General features: G+C 34.6%; 1 protein-coding gene across 1 annotated transcript in view; it reads left to right on the forward strand.

The window, feature by feature from the left end:
• Positions 1-2,683: 2,683 nt before the first annotated feature.
• Positions 2,684-13,334, forward strand: part of LOC145687711 (uncharacterized) — a 99,247-nt gene continuing 88,596 nt past the window's right edge. The window contains exon 1 of the mRNA XM_081761164.1: positions 2,684-2,813. The gene's annotated coding sequence lies outside the window, so the exon portion shown is untranslated. The remainder of the gene's footprint in view (positions 2,814-13,334) is intronic.

Raw genomic sequence — 13,334 nt, forward strand, 5'->3', positions numbered from 1 at the left:
ATGGACGTTGGAGGTCGGTGTACTCGAATTCTGGCGGAACTACTGGGGGACGTATTTCATCACCATATTACGCCTCAGATGTAAAAAGCAAAGGTAAAAGTAAGACCTTCTTCTATATAAGTAGTCTAATCTGTGCTTACTACCCTTTCGTGAGAGATTGATGGTTATAATTAAACTAATTATTACCCTTTTGGATACAATAATAGAATAAAGTATTATAAAATTTATAGTGTATTTAAGCAAGGTCAGACTTATTGTAACTCGTTGACAAATTTCTTTTATTACTTTATAGAGCAAATGTGAGATTAGAATTGCAGGTGATCAGCTATAGACCTGAATCTCTTTATTTCCAACAAAGAAATGACGAATGTCTATGTTAAGAGTTCACAATTCCTATCTGTTCTATAATTCCAGAAATTATTGTACAGGTACGCTGTGCTACTTAGTGTAAATCAATTTTATACTTCTTTCGACAAATAACTTACGTGTATTGTTTTATCGTTTTCATGGAGTAGTTTTATGCTGTTTGAGAGTAATTTACTAAATAGAAGTGCATGTCTTCAAGATACCGAAATCCGTAAAGGTTTAGACTATATTTTGAAATGGTTATTTACTTTTTGAAATGCAATCGGTACTCGGTATGTTCCTACTTCAACTCTCTGCACTAAATGAATGCTCTATATACAACTTACAATTTTATTTTTTAGAAAACTAGCCACTTATTTGTCTGTTGGAAATCTTGTACATGTTCCCTCCTTCCGTTTCCCATTGGAAAGCCTAGTATTGTTAGCCCTTACTGAAACTGAAATGTTTGTGAGGATTTGAAATATTTATTTCAAGCCCAATGACTAGAATAACTTACGTGCCGTTACTAATCCGTGGTGTTACTGTAGAAATATTTCACTTCCAGATATCAATACGGGATTTTACACAGTGGCTATATATACATATCAAAAAATACAAATACAGCGAGAAGACAATTGGTCAGAGGTCAGGAACCAGTGTATGGACATGGTCAACATGGCTTCCGTGTCGAGAGACATAAGTTGGTTTTAATGGTCATGTCTCCAGTACTAATTATAATATTTTGATCTTTTAACATACTACTTTAAAGATATTGAATTACGCAGCAAGAATGCTTCAGTACTTTCTTTTCTTTTGTAACACGAATGGGGAGGAATTGATAGAGGCGAAAACTTTGAAGTGAGTAGTATCAAAGGAAAAACGCTCTCTGAAGTGACTTTGATAATATTTTTTGAGACATTTTGATAACATGAATTTTTAGAGATAATAAAACCGTGATGAAAATGTTTCCAAGTCGAATTTCCTTTACTTTCACCGAAATTCAAGATGACGACAAAATGTCTACTGCGTATTTTTTTTTTCAAAATAGATTTTATATTGTCGTGAGATATATTATTTCGTAGTTTTTTTGGGTCAACATATCAATTTTTGATCATCCAATTGCAATTCCAGCGCCGGAATTTGATTATCTGGTGATTTCGTTCATATTTCGTAAATAAATATTTGTGCAAATAATACAGATCATAAACAATAGTGTGAAGATGTATGTATTTTGATACATTATGAGATATTTTATTTTGAAGTTTGGGACATTTAATTTAAAATTCAACTTAGTGAAAAGCATAATCATATGGTTAATGTTGAGTCACATTTCAATTTATTTTGTTTCCAAGTTCATTTACTTTTCCTACAAGGAAGTTTTCTTGTTGTGTATTATTTCTTTCTTACACACGTAATTTCTTAATTAATAAAAGCAGCAGATTGTTTCCCCGTCCGCATTCGTATCTCTACACATTTTGTTAATCTATGTAGTATGCACTTTTAAGCAAGCCAGAAGAAACAGTCAATTATCTAGGATATTAACGCAGAAGGAGCATTGAACAAAACCGTTGGGAGAGTTTTGAAAGAGCTAGTTGGTATTGGATTTGAGACGAGTCAAGATGTAAGAGAGCGAACTACAATTTTGAACATACCAAAAGTAAATCTTTGCTCTAGCTTAGAGAGCATTTCTCTCAGCTAACGTCGTATAGCTGTTGACTACAATGGGCTGTTTACTACAAAGCAATTCGATTCTAACTGGATTAATCGTCGTTGTAATATTGGTTTTCCTGCTTGGACTTGGCTGCCTCTTAACTCCCGGCTACTTTGACGCTCAGCAGACCAAAGAGATTAATGAGCGAACGCCGATCTATCGAAAGATCGAAAGGATTCATCTAGGAAGGAACGCCGAGGTCTACAAGTAAGTACTAGTAGATTAACCGATACCAATCGCTATTCCCTTCTCATCCACTTCAACCCTCTTTTGACATCACAATCTGTCTCTTTTGTATATGTTCTATTTTATTTGTATGGAACCCAGATCAGATCCCGTACTTTATGCTCTACCGAATTTAGTATTTACAAAATCTTGGGCGCAATTTGTCAGTTCTGACATCCCCAAATGTACAATTTGCTAACACGTTATCTGACAAGGGGCGACTGGACAATAATGTGAGCAGAATGTTTCGTCTATAATTCATAAAAGTAAGTTATCTCACTAACTTAACATTGAGGACTACTTAAATGGATAGAGCAGTATTTTGACTTTTCCCTCTCTCTCTCTATTTGTTAAGATATGTTACAGTATACTTTTGTGTTTCTGATTGTAGATGAAGTCTCCGAAAACGGAGCTGAAGCTTCGTCTGAAAGAAATGGATGTGGGAGGTCGGTGTACTCAAATGTTATCGGAACTACTGGTGGATGTATTTCATCATCAAATTACGCCTCAGTTGTAAAAGGGAACGTTAAAAGTAAGAGCTTCATCTATATAAGCAGTCTTCTCTGTGCTTACTATTGAAGGTTGTATTTAAACTAATGAGTATCCTTAGGAACATGTTAATCTCCTAGAACTGCATAGAATAAATTATGATAAAATAGTGCACTTAAGTAAGGTCTGACTTATTATAACTTGTTGACATCATTTCTTTTGTTACTTTTTAAAGAACAAGTGTAAGATTAGAATTCATGGTGGTTAGAAACAAACCTGAACCACTTTATTTACTACAAATAAAAGAGAAATGCATATGTTTAGTGTACACAATTCCTAACTATCTGTCCAATAATTCTAGAATCACTTTCTATACTGTAATCTTTTTGCCATATACCATTGACTTTAAGTGACCCCAAAGCTAAAAATGCAATGGTGACAAATCAAATAATTTGACAGGCTATTCCACTGGACTACGTCGACCAATCCATCGACCAGGAGACACTTTATTCAGATACTGACAATCCTGCAGTCCATAGTGAGGTGGCTCCTCATCATGCTGGTAAAATAAGGGAAAGCTGCCATCCGTGCCGACACTGAGGGAAGAATGAGTAGTTGTAGCATGCCCAAGTAACACTCTGTATTTTAAGTACCAGGGATAACAAAGGGCCAATGACATGTGCCCCAGATTTCTGCTCACACCATTATTTTCCCTGCACCAACTATTGTACACAGGTTTGTTCACTCCTGTTGTCTGGGGATCAGTAGCGTAGATTTTTAGTGTTTACCTCCCACGTAATATAAAAATGTGCTTCACTGGTGTGTACCTTAATTGTTCCACTACCCACTAACAAAATTTATCTCTCTCAATTTGGTCATCCTCCTAAAGACGTGCTGCAGCTGCAGCTTGTAAGCGTTTCATTTATTTGTCTTTAACACCCTCCAAATGGTGGTTTGGCTGACGTGGCATTCCCATGAAAATCGGCGTGTGCGGCTCTGTGGAAATTGAACAAACGATCCGAGTCCTGCCGTAGTTGTGTCTTAGTTAGTGGGAATTCTGGGCCTACCGCATGGTGGCCTGTCCTCAACTGTACCAATTTCTTCGAAGTAAGTCAGTAACTATACCACTGCAAAGTGCAAAACTAAAGCATGTTGGGGATGCCTTTCATTGGAATCACGAGCTACAGCACGAGCACTTCTACCAGCTCACATCTTGACGATCTCGATCGGCTTTGGCTAATGGCATAATGCAACGCCTGGATATAAGAAAGAAATTTGAGTTTCAGATCATTGTAACTTCAAAGTTATTACAGTGATATGAAATTTGTTTATAGCATTGAATTTCTCTTAAAAGTGTAGCTCTGTTTCATATATCACATGATGTCATTTCCGTTTCAACTTTTTGAGCGAGATTCAAAATGACAACCGTTCACCTGACATGTACCATAATGTCTCCCCTTCTGCCTAACGTGTAGCTACAATTACTAATACCGGCTATCAACACTGGCTTTCGTTTTATAAGGGAGAGTAATTGACTTTTGGTTCATCCTGTTTATTAATCGCTCTACGTGTTACCAAATTATACGAAAACATATAATATTAACACTAACGTGTGTTGTGGAATTTCATGGTCTAACTAAAGTCTGTAAGCAGATCTTGATAAAAAAATTATTGGAAGCTCCCAAAAAGTATGCACATTGAAACTTAAAAACAATTATTAAAATCTATACCTCTATGTTGAAATTATGTATGAATATGTACACAATGAAGTCAGTTATTTATGATATTAACACTATCAGCTATTGAAGAGTTTCACTGTCTAGGTCTGAAAACTATTGTTTGATCCTTATGAAGTACGGTACTGGGAGTCATGGCTAGATAGATAGATCATTACGTTTCCTCAATGATTTTCAAATTTCTATTTGTTTGTAACAGTCTATCATTAGAGTAGTTGCTAGCAATCCACGTATGTTAACACCGTCTGAATAGAGCAAATCGGATCGATCTGGACCACAGCTGGACCAAAGCTGGATGAAGACCCTGAAAAGTCCCCTCTGTTTCCCAGGGCCTCCTGATAGCAAGGACACACGTTTTCAGTGCCGCACGATACGTGATGCCACCCATATCGTCCAACTATGGAAAATCGAACACCCAGAAAACTTGTTCTCTTTTATGAGCACTTTTTAGGAGTGTATTTATTCCCTTTTATGAACACTTCACTCAACTCTTATTTTAACACAGCAGAGATTACACAAGAAAGGCTACAAGCATGTTTAACATAGCAGAACTGATAAAAGAGTATGGCCCTTTTTAAACCACTATTTAACATAGTACAGATTACAATCCCTATTTAATACAGCAGAGAATATGAACCAGTAGCAACAGTGAATTTGTTCCCTTTTATCAAACCTTATGTCACATAGCATAACTTACACATTCACCAACTACTACATGTCCCAAAAGTACTGACCATAGAGGTCAAAGATCAAATATTTAAACCCAAATAACTCGCAAACGGGGCCACATATTGAGGTGCTGTTTCCACATTTAGTAATAGGTCATCAACTACTACATTTCCCAAAAGTATTGACGATCCAGGTCAAAAGTCAAATGTTTAAACCAGAATAACTCAAAAACGGAGCCATATATTGAGCTGCTGTTTCCACATTTAGTAATAGGTCACCAACTATACATGTCCCAAAAGTACTGACCATCGAGTTCAAAGGTCAAATATTTAAAGTTAAATAACTCGCAAACGGAGCCACATATTGAGGTGCTCTTTCCACATTTGGTAATAGGTCATCAACTTCTACATGTTCCAAAAGTACTGATCATAGACGTCAAAGGTCAAATATTTAAACCAGAATAATTCGAAAACGGAGCCATATATTGAGGTACTGTTTAGACATTTAGTAATAGGGCACCAAGTACTACATTTTCTAAAAGTACTGACCATCGAAGTCAAAGGTCAAATATTTAAACCCGAATAATTTGCAAACGGAGCCACATATTGAAGTGCTGTTTCCACATTTACTAATAAGTCACAAAAAACTACATTTGCAAAAGTATTGACCATCGAGGTCAAAGATTCAATATTTAAACCAGAATAACTCGTAAACGGAGCCACATATGGAAGTGGTGTTTCCACATTTAGTAATAGGTCACCAACTACTACAAATCCCAGAAGTACTGATCATTGGGGTCAATGGTCAAATATTTAAACATAAATAACTCGTAAACGGAGGGACGGATAAATTTGTGTGACCTATTCAATTTTGTACCAAGTAGACGAAAAGTGAAGAAGGGATAAATTTGAGTGACATATTCAATTTTGTGCCAATAAAAAGTGCCATTTTAACTAGCTCAGAATTTCTATACCTTTTGGTGCTATTCAAATAAACGTAGGAATAAATTTGTACTAACCAGAACAAGCGAAAAAGTGCCCTTTTAACTTACTCAAAATTGTATATCATTTTATACTGCTCAAATAAACGAAGAAATAAATTTCGATGACTATTTAGTTTTGTACCAACCAGAAAAGAGTGAAGCATGAATAAAATTTGAGTGGACTGTTTCCTTTCGTACCAAGTGGAAAAAGTGAAGGGTCATTATGGCTTTTGTATTATTCAAATAAACGAAGGAATAAATTTGTCCTTACCAGAAAAGGCGAAGAAGGATCATTTAAACGGACTCAACATTTTATACCTTTCTGTGCTATTCAAATAATCGAGGGAATAAATTTGAGTGGTCTATTTTATTTTTGTATCAACCAGAAGAAAATCAAAGAAGGTCCATTTTAACTAGCTCAGCATTTTATACTTTTTTGTACAATTTAAAGAAATGAAGAAATAAATTCGGTTGCCGTATTTCCTTTTGTACCAACGAAAAGAAAAGGCGAAGAAGGGCCATTTTTAACTGGCTTAGAATTTTACACCTTTTGTAATATTTAAACAAACGAATGGTTAAATTTCTGTGAACTATTTAGTTTTGCACAAAACAGAAAAAAGCAAAGAAATACCATTTAACTAACTAATATTTTTTGTGCTTCACAAATAAACAAAGGAATAAATTTGTACCAACCAGAAGAAAAGCGAAGAAATGCCATTTTAACTAGCTGAGAATTTTATAACTTTGTACTACACAAATAAAGGAAGGAATAAATTTAAGTGGTCTATTCTATTTTTGTATCAATCAGAAGATAAGGAAAGAAAAGTCCGTTTTATTTAGCTCAGGATTTTATACCTTTCTGGAGGATTCAAATAAACGAAGGAATAAATTTCAGTGGTCTATTTTTTGTGGCGCTAGATTTTGTACTATTTTGTATATTGTTGTGACACATAAAAATGCACTATATAAGGAGATTTTGCCTAATGAAATTACACTAAAAATAATGTTAATAGCCGTTTGTCTTCCGTACTAGTAAGGTTCCCTGTTTTATATATAAAAAAACAAATAGACTTGTCCTTAGGACAATATTCATATTCATATCGTATTTATTGCATTAACTTGAGAGGACATCCAAAGCATTACAATCGTCAGATCTTAAAGTTACAGATTAAAATGCTTACCGAATATTTACAAAAAAGGTCAAAAATGGATACAGAATAGTTACAGATATGGATACAGAAAAGAAAGAAAAATATATATATAGATAGATATAACTGTAATATATTATCTTATATATATATATATATATATATATATATATATATATATATATAAATTCTCGATTGTAATTAAAATACAATACAAAGAATAACGACTACAACACAATAGATAACTACTCGTACTATACATGTCTATTCATTTTTCTCATAGTTCTTCAATGCTATGTTATTTTTCACTTTAACTGCTTTGTAATTTTGTAAAACTCTTCTATATTTTATATTGGATTATCTAATAAGAGTGATTGAGGTTACTTTTAAAAATACCCAATTCGGCATCTCTCAGTGCTTTCGGAGAGAGTTGAATAATTTTGCGGATGTGCCAATTAAACTCTTTTGTGTTTTGGTATAATTGTAATACACTGTCATTATATTATTTTTGTATCTTGTGTTATATGAATGATGCTTGGAATGTTCAGGGTAGTTATCTCTATTCTCTTTTACATACATTAAACATTGAAAAACAAAAACAGCAGGAAGACCCATTATTTTGAGTAGCTTAAAGCTAGGTTTGCAGTGACTGCGAGAAGGAAGACTGCATAACAATCTGACAGCTTTCTTTTGCAGCTTTAAAAGCTTATAAGTGCTACTAGATCCACCCCAAAGGATAGTACCATATGATAGAAAGCTGTGGATTTGGGCAAAGTAAACAATTCTTAAGATTTTCAAACTAACGGAACTTCTTAATTTTCTCAACATGTATATACCCTTTGTTACACTAGCTGCCGTGATTTCAATGTGATTAAACCAGTATAATTTTGAATCAAGTTCAAATCCCAAAAAATTTAACTTTAGAATAGTTTTCTGTGTAATCTAGATTGCTATATGTAATATTAATCAATTGTATTTTACTCAGGTTTAAACACAAAAGCTTTGCAGTACACCAATCCTCAACTACAGTTGTCATATCTTCGGTTAATTGTTCTCTTTCGAAAACTGATTTAGAACTTACACAGACTCCAAAGTCACTATACTAACTACACTAACAATACAAATGTTAAGTAACTCATTCGTAATGTTCCTTTTTTTATTTTATTTAAAGTGCATTAATATTGAGAAGCTTACATATCTGCAGCAACTGAAATAATAATAGTTTTGAGAGTTGAACAATACTGTTCACAGTTAATAATTCAACACTTTTTATAGATGGTGTGCAACATTGCATTTTGAAAACTTTTCTTTTACTTTGTGAGCTGATTTTTACTTTGATATGATCTCTTCTCAGTAACTGCATCTAATTATTCTATTCTGGTTTTCCTTCTGTCTTTTCCTCTATCAGCACTGTGACCCGAAATGACCAAGCATGCTGTTTCTTCTTTTTTATTATTATTGTCGTATTCGTCGTTCTTCATTACTTCTTTTTTGTACGTCTTAATCCCTTAATAACACTAATTGCTAGTCTGTTCTACAGAATTAGGTTAAAATTGAATGTATGACGCTACTCTCTTCTAATTGAATATTTTTCGTCTGTAACCAATGGCAGCTCTGGTTGGTTAAATCTCACGTTCAAATATTTAGTTCGTGACCGGGAAACTTTGTACTTTAAAGTCGCCATTAGTATTTTGTCAATCTATACTAAATGTAAGACCTAATTCACTAATAGAAGGTCCATTAACCATATAACTATGAGCCTTATTTAGTGACGGGAGAGGCAATTAAAATTTATTTAGCAATGCCACTTTAAAGTGGCCCTTTCTCTGGGTGCCACAACAATATACAAAATAGTAAAAAATCTAGCACCACAAAAAATAGACCACTCAAATTTATTCCTTCGTTCATTTGAATCCTCCAGAAAGGTATAAAAAGCAGAGCTAGTTAAAATGGACCCTCTTTGCTTTTCTGCTGATTGATACAAATGTATTCCTTCGTTTATTTAAGTAGCACGGAAAAATATAAAATGCTCAGCCTGTTAAAATGGAATTTGTTCGCTTTTTTCGTGGTTGGTACAAAACTAAATGGGCCACCCAAATTTATTCCTTCGTTAATTTGATTAGTACAAGGTGTTAATTATTTCCTTTTTCTGCTTGCTACAAAACTCAATAGGCCACTCAAATTTATTCCTTCCTTTATTTGAGTATAACAAAATGATATAGAATTCTCATTTAGTTAAAATGAACCGTCTTTGCTTTTTTCTGGTTAGTCAAAAATTTATTCTTTCGTTTATTTGAATAGCACAAAAAGGTATAGAAATTCTGAGCTAGTTAAAATATAGCATTTCACGTTGGTATAAAATTGAATAGATCACTCAAATTTAACCCTTCGTTTACTTGGATAGCACAAAAAGGTATAAAGTGGTAACTAGTTAAAATGTAAACCTCTGCTTTTCTTCTGATTGGCACAAAAATGGATTACACCACTCAAATGTATTCCTTCCTTTATTTGCGTAGTATAAAAGTTATAAAATTCTCAGTTAGTTAAAATGGCATTTCTTCGCTTTTTCTTCTGATTAGTACAAATTCATCCCTTCGTTTGTTTAAATAGTACAAAACGTATAAAATACTGAGCTAGTTAAAATGATTCTTCTTTGCTTTTTTCTCGTTCGTACAAAAGTAAATAAGCCACTCAAATTTATTGCTTCGTTTGTTTGAGTAGCACAAAAAGGTATAACATGCTGAGCTAGTTGAAATGGTCTTTCCTCGCTTTTTCTGTTAGTACAAATTTATTCTTTTGTTTATTTGTGTAGCACAAAAATTCTTAGTTAGTTAAATGGTATTTCTTTGTTTTTTTCTGTTGGTACAAAACTAAATAGTTCACAGAAATTTAATCCTTCTTTTGTTTAAATATAACAAACGGTATGAAATTCTAAGCCAGTTTAAAATGGTCCTTCTTCGCTTTTTTCTCGTTGGTACAAAAGGAAATAGGACACCCGAATTTATTTATTCATTTCTTTAAATGGTACAAAAAGGTATAAAGTGCTGAGCTAGTTAAAATGGACCTTCTTGGTTTTCTTATCATGGTACAGTGCGAAGCCAAAAACCTGCAAAATGAAAGTTTAAGTTCATTGTGAAACTACGCCTAACAACATAGGCCACCAACCTAACGTCTTTGTGGCACTGATCACGCCAGCATAATCTTCGGCTTTGTCCCCCTGCATACTTCATTTGGAGCAAGAAATGCATAGACCACGTGACTACAAACAATATTTCTCACAAGATGGGGTAATAGAATGAGGTCTTTTTCATTTGTCTTCTCATTTTACATCCTCAGCTTTAAAGAAAGAGAAAGAGAAAGAGGTCAACGTGATAAAAAGTAAATAGAGGAATATGAGATATACAAAAGAAAAGAAAACGTTTGCATATATTGACAAACGACACATGCTCTTCAAAGTGGACCACCACAAATTTTGTTATGAACCATATGTAATAACTGAGAATCAGCAAACCACAAATACATAATTACTCATAGTGAGTGTTGTACTACACATATTTGTTTAAACAAATAAAAATGATCGCAGAAAGCTGAAAATTTCTTTAAAAATTTCAACCATAATTGAAAGAAGAGATTACTTCTTTGTTGCTTTTCTTCGTAGCATCCATCTACATGGAGAAAGAGAAAGTGAGAATATCTTAAGAGATTCGCACGTATACAACATCGGAAACTGCTAAATGAAAAAATACAAGCTTTGGATGGGATTCGAACGCAGAACAATAGCATTCGAAGCTCCACATTCTACCGATGTAGCTATTCTGACACTGATACACTGTTCCTCCATCATTACCTATGAAAGATGGAATGGAGTCTGCAGAGAACTAGGTCTACCATGTCCATGACAGACCGCCTATACCCTATATCTAATTGGTACTTTAAAAAGCTAGTTATACACGTGCATAGAAAAGTAAAATCAAATGAGTAGTTAGTCAAAATGTTCTTGGTGTCACCTAATTACAAATCACTTTGTCTGTTTCACTCTATCTCTGACTATATAAATTGAGGAAGAAGAAAAAAATATGAGAGGTTGGACTTGCAGCAACAGAAATTCATACAACTGAAAGATTACTCATAAGATTATTTTTGAATACAATATTGTTAATGCAATTGAGTTTGAAGTACATTCTTGCTGACGCCTTAATAATAACACATCTGGCTATATACAAAAACGAAAAGAAAGGTGAGAACACACATTCTAGCGACGAGTAGTGGTTCTGTTGTATGTCTCCGGTATCGGTATATTCATCCGATTTACCTTATTACAATTATCAAACTATTGACAAAATTCCATACTCGAATCCTAAACATTTTATCGTGATTGTCATTGTATGTTGTGGAGTGTATTAATCCGTATAATAAAAATACATACTGAAAAAATAGGGTATGGGACTGAGTTTCGAACACGAGTCTGTAGAATGGAAAATTAGTCTTTTAATCACTACTCCACGAAGGATACATTCCGATCAACCCCAACGTTATCAACATATTCTAATGGTGAAAGTATTGCATCGATACTCAGGAAGGTACGCCTACATATTCAGATATTTGATTGCAATTAAGTAGCACTGAAAAGGTCTGGGAAGGGTGTAGAAAGTATTGAATTTAATATCGGACATTGTCGCCATTGACTTTCCTTACGTCTTCTAATCGCCGCCCATTGAATTAACAAGGCGAACGATGAAAATTGGAGTGCAACAAAGTCCCCAAGCTTTTTCAACTTGCTCACATATAGATTCAGCTGTTCGCGGTGGATTGTCCGACCAATCTTCACGAAGTATTCTTACAACAGCAGCCCACATGTTTTCAATGGGATTCAGATCAGCACCTCGAGATACCCATTCGACTTGCTCGAGATCAGGTTGCCTGTGGATTCATGATTGAACCACAGCTGAATTATGCACGGAACTATGGTCCTGTTGTAGCTGGAGTATATCGTCACCAACATGTGCTTTTATTTCAGGAAGCTTAAAGTCGAGAAGGTTAACATAATTTTGACCATTAAGCCAGCCTGTAATTCGGTGGACATCACCTCCACCTGCAGCCTTGCATATTCACCCCCCAACAATGAGTCGTGACATGACCCATTCGAGCTGAACGGGCCATATATTGGAGATCAAACCGTCTTCCAGATTGCCGATACACACGTGTTTGACCAAAGTTTCCAGTGGAAATATTTTCTCATCTATAAAGACAACAGTGTCCCAGTGACGACCAATACTTAGCTCCGCAAACGTCAGTCTATAGAATTTGTGATCTTCTGTCAATCTATCTTTAACACCATCCCAAAAGGCCTTAAGCCTGCCACCCGAAGTCGCCGTCGGACTCTAGTTACATCATTTGGAAAGGCGGTTGACTGTTGTAATTGTAAAACACACATGAAAGGCTGTCGACAGCATTGATCAACTAATTTTTGGTCTTGTGTCGGTGAGGAAACTCGTGGCCGACCACTTCCAGATTTTCGAGTTAGACTTCCAGTTTCCTCATGTTTTTTCTACCACCTGAACGCTGTTTCACGATATACCCTAATCGGGCGCCTGCTTCAGAAACACTCAACACCGCATGTTCAATAACAGCGATAGTACTTTCATGTATGGAATGATCATATTGCGCAATTCTTACACACTAAAGTAAAAGTGCTGGAAGGAGTTTGAATATAGGATAATGCATAATATTGCTAAACATGATGTCGTATTATGAAAGGCATGCGCAGAGCAAGTAGATGTGTCTGTAATCAACTGTTGTTACACGCAAAAACACTCACTTACTGTTAGTAACAAAATATTTTCCAATTTCTTAAGTCCAATATATTAGAATATACTAGCAGTTACTATCTTTCAAGAACATAACTTCCATCGAGTGGTGAGCGTAAATACAAATTCATAATAGCTTCCTAGTTTACTTCCATCAAAACCCCCGAAGCACTTTACAGATTTAATCTGATTTATTTGTGGAGTTCAAATATATATAAGATT

This window comes from Thermobia domestica, chromosome 6 (genome assembly GCF_964235325.1).
Source record: "Thermobia domestica chromosome 6, izTheDome1.hap1.1, whole genome shotgun sequence".
NCBI classification, from domain to species: domain Eukaryota; kingdom Metazoa; phylum Arthropoda; class Insecta; order Zygentoma; family Lepismatidae; genus Thermobia; species Thermobia domestica.